This window comes from Anastrepha obliqua, unplaced genomic scaffold (assembly GCF_027943255.1).
Source record: "Anastrepha obliqua isolate idAnaObli1 unplaced genomic scaffold, idAnaObli1_1.0 ptg000262l, whole genome shotgun sequence".
Lineage (NCBI taxonomy): Eukaryota > Metazoa > Arthropoda > Insecta > Diptera > Tephritidae > Anastrepha > Anastrepha obliqua.
Window position 1 is genome coordinate 7,501 of NW_026562299.1, and position 5,000 is coordinate 12,500.

Genomic DNA, 5,000 nt, shown 5'->3' on the forward strand with positions numbered 1-5,000 from the left:
ATATTGGCACTAAAATATATAATAAAGACATTTCAAATCAAACTGAAATGTATTGAAATGAATTTTTCCCATACATTTTTGACAATGTGAGGTGTGCATGGCAAAAAACACTCACGGTGAAGGCATGTGATATAATATGAAAATATCAAAAGTTAACTAACCAATGATATTGAAGCATATAAATCGAATCATAACTATATGAAACTCGAATTTGAGCCATATTAAACTGGTAATATTGTGATTTTATGCCTGGTTTTCCATACGTTAGTTTAAATAGAGAGTTATGGAATATAACCTTGGCATATTGGCACTAAAATATATAATAAAGACATTTCAAATCAAACTGAAATGTATTGAAATGAATTTTTCCCATACATTTTTGACAATGTGAGGTGTGCATGGCAAAAAACACTCACGGTGAAGGCATGTGATATAATATGAAAATATCAAAAGTTAACTAACCAATGATATTGAAGCATATAAATCGAATCATAACTATATGAAACTCGAATTTGAGCCATATTAAACTGGTAATATTGTGATTTTATTCCTGGTTTTCCATACGTTAGTTTAAATAGAGAGTTATGGAATATAACCTTGGCATATTGGCACTAAAATATATAATAAAGACATTTCAAATCAAACTGAAATGTATTGAAATGAATTTTTCCCATACATTTTTGACAATGTGAGGTGTGCATGGCAAAAAACACTCACGGTGAAGGCATGTGATATAATATGAAAATATCAAAAGTTAACTAACCAATGATATTGAAGCATATAAATCGAATCATAACTATATGAAACTCGAATTTGAGCCATATTAAACTGGTAATATTGTGATTTTATGCCTGGTTTTCCATACGTTAGTTTAAATAGAGAGTTATGGAATATAACCTTGGCATATTGGCACTAAAATATATAATAAAGACATTTCAAATCAAACTGAAATGTATTGAAATGAATTTTTCCCATACATTTTTGACAATGTGAGGTGTGCATGGCAAAAAACACTCACGGTGAAGGCATGTGAAATAATATGAAAATATCAAAAGTTAACTAACCAATGATATTGAAGCATATAAATCGAAGCATAACTATATGAAACTCGAATTTAAGCCATATTAAACTGGTAATATTGTGATTTTATGCCTGGTTTTCCATACGTTAGTTTAAATAGAGAGTTATGGAATATAACCTTGGCATATTGGCACTAAAATATATAATAAAGACATTTCAAATCAAACTGAAATGTATTGAAATGAATTTTTCCCATACATTTTTGACAATGTGAGGTGTGCATGGCAAAAAACACTCACGGTGAAGGCATGTGATATAATATGAAAATATCAAAAGTTAACTAACCAATGATATTGAAGCATATAAATCGAATCATAACTATATGAAACTCGAATTTAAGCCATATTAAACTGGTAATATTGTGATTTTATGCCTGGTTTTCCATACGTTAGTTTAAATAGAAAAAATTTTCGAATATATATACATATATGAAGAATCTATATTCTAATACTAACATGTTATGGAATATAACCTTGGCATATTGGCACTAAAATATATAATAAAGACATTTCAAATCAAACTGAAATGTATTGAAATGAATTTTTCCCATACATTTTTGACAATGTGAGGTGTGCATGGCAAAAAACACTCACGGTGAAGGCATGTGAAATAATATGAAAATATCAAAAGTTAACTAACCAATGATATTGAAGCATATAAATCGAATCATAACTATATGAAACTCGAATTTAAGCCATATTAAACTGGTAATATTGTGATTTTATGCCTGGTTTTCCATACGTTAGTTTAAATAGAAAAAATTTTCGAATATATATACATATATGAAGAATCTATATTCTAATACTAACATGTTATGGAATATAACCTTGGCATATTGGCACTAAAATATATAATAAAGACATTTCAAATCAAACTGAAATGTATTGAAATGAATTTTTCCCATACATTTTTGACAATGTGAGGTGTGCATGGCAAAAAACACTCACGGTGAAGGCATGTGAAATAATATGAAAATATCAAAAGTTAACTAACCAATGATATTGAAGCATATAAATCGAATCATAACTATATGAAACTCGAATTTAAGCCATATTAAACTGGTAATATTGTGATTTTATGCCTGGTTTTCCATACGTTAGTTTAAATAGAAAAAATTTTCGAATATATATACATATATGAAGAATCTATATTCTAATACTAACATGTTATGGAATATAACCTTGGCATATTGGCACTAAAATATATAATAAAGACATTTCAAATCAAACTGAAATGTATTGAAATGAATTTTTCCCATACATTTTTGACAATGTGAGGTGTGCATGGCAAAAAACACTCACGGTGAAGGCATGTGATATAATATGAAAATATCAAAAGTTAACTAACCAATGATATTGAAACATATAAATCGAATCATAACTATATGAAACTCGAATTTGAGCCATATTAAACTGGTAATATTGTGATTTTATGCCTGGTTTTCCATACGTTAGTTTAAATAGAAAAAAATTCTCGAATATATATACATATATGAAGAATCTATATTCTATACTAACATTTTATGGAATATAACCTTGGCATATTGCCATTAAAATATATAATAAAGACATTTCAAATCAAACTGAAATGTATTGAAATGAATTTTTCCCATACATTTTTGACAATGTGAGGTGTGCATGGCAAAAAACACTCACGGTGAAGGCATGTGATATAATATGAAAATATCAAAAGTTAACTAACCAATGATATTGAAGCATATAAATCGAATCATAACTATATGAAACTCGAATTTGAGCCATATTAAACTGGTAATATTGTGATTTTATGCCTGGTTTTCCATACGTTAGTTTAAATAGAGAGTTATGGAATATAACCTTGGCATATTGGCACTAAAATATATAATAAAGACATTTCAAATCAAACTGAAATGTATTGAAATGAATTTTTCCCATACATTTTTGACAATGTGAGGTGTGCATGGCAAAAAACACTCACGGTGAAGGCATGTGAAATAATATGAAAATATCAAAAGTTAACTAACCAATGATATTGAAGCATATAAATCGAATCATAACTATATGAAACTCGAATTTAAGCCATATTAAACTGGTAATATTGTGATTTTATGCCTGGTTTTCCATACGTTAGTTTAAATAGAAAAAATTTTCGAATATATATACATATATGAAGAATCTATATTCTAATACTAACATGTTATGGAATATAACCTTGGCATATTGGCACTAAAATATATAATAAAGACATTTCAAATCAAACTGAAATGTATTGAAATGAATTTTTCCCATACATTTTTGACAATGTGAGGTGTGCATGGCAAAAAACACTCACGGTGAAGGCATGTGAAATAATATGAAAATATCAAAAGTTAACTAACCAATGATATTGAAGCATATAAATCGAATCATAACTATATGAAACTCGAATTTAAGCCATATTAAACTGGTAATATTGTGATTTTATGCCTGGTTTTCCATACGTTAGTTTAAATAGAAAAAATTTTCGAATATATATACATATATGAAGAATCTATATTCTAATACTAACATGTTATGGAATATAACCTTGGCATATTGGCACTAAAATATATAATAAAGACATTTCAAATCAAACTGAAATGTATTGAAATGAATTTTTCCCATACATTTTTGACAATGTGAGGTGTGCATGGCAAAAAACACTCACGGTGAAGGCATGTGAAATAATATGAAAATATCAAAAGTTAACTAACCAATGATATTGAAGCATATAAATCGAATCATAACTATATGAAACTCGAATTTAAGCCATATTAAACTGGTAATATTGTGATTTTATGCCTGGTTTTCCATACGTTAGTTTAAATAGAAAAAATTTTCGAATATATATACATATATGAAGAATCTATATTCTAATACTAACATGTTATGGAATATAACCTTGGCATATTGGCACTAAAATATATAATAAAGACATTTCAAATCAAACTGAAATGTATTGAAATGAATTTTTCCCATACATTTTTGACAATGTGAGGTGTGCATGGCAAAAAACACTCACGGTGAAGGCATGTGATATAATATGAAAATATCAAAAGTTAACTAACCAATGATATTGAAACATATAAATCGAATCATAACTATATGAAACTCGAATTTGAGCCATATTAAACTGGTAATATTGTGATTTTATGCCTGGTTTTCCATACGTTAGTTTAAATAGAAAAAAATTCTCGAATATATATACATATATGAAGAATCTATATTCTATACTAACATTTTATGGAATATAACCTTGGCATATTGCCATTAAAATATATAATAAAGACATTTCAAATCAAACTGAAATGTATTGAAATGAATTTTTCCCATACATTTTTGACAATGTGAGGTGTGCATGGCAAAAAACACTCACGGTGAAGGCATGTGATATAATATGAAAATATCAAAAGTTAACTAACCAATGATATTGAAGCATATAAATCGAATCATAACTATATGAAACTCGAATTTGAGCCATATTAAACTGGTAATATTGTGATTTTATGCCTGGTTTTCCATACGTTAGTTTAAATAGAGAGTTATGGAATATAACCTTGGCATATTGGCACTAAAATATATAATAAAGACATTTCAAATCAAACTGAAATGTATTGAAATGAATTTTTCCCATACATTTTTGACAATGTGAGGTGTGCATGGCAAAAAACACTCACGGTGAAGGCATGTGATATAATATGAAAATATCAAAAGTTAACTAACCAATGATATTGAAGCATATAAATCGAATCATAACTATATGAAACTCGAATTTGAGCCATATTAAACTGGTAATATTATGATTTTATTCCTGGTTTTCCATACGTTAGTTTAAATAGAAAAAATTTTCGAATATATATACATATATGAAGAATCTATATTCTATACTAACATGTTATGGCATATTGGTGTTATTGTATTTTA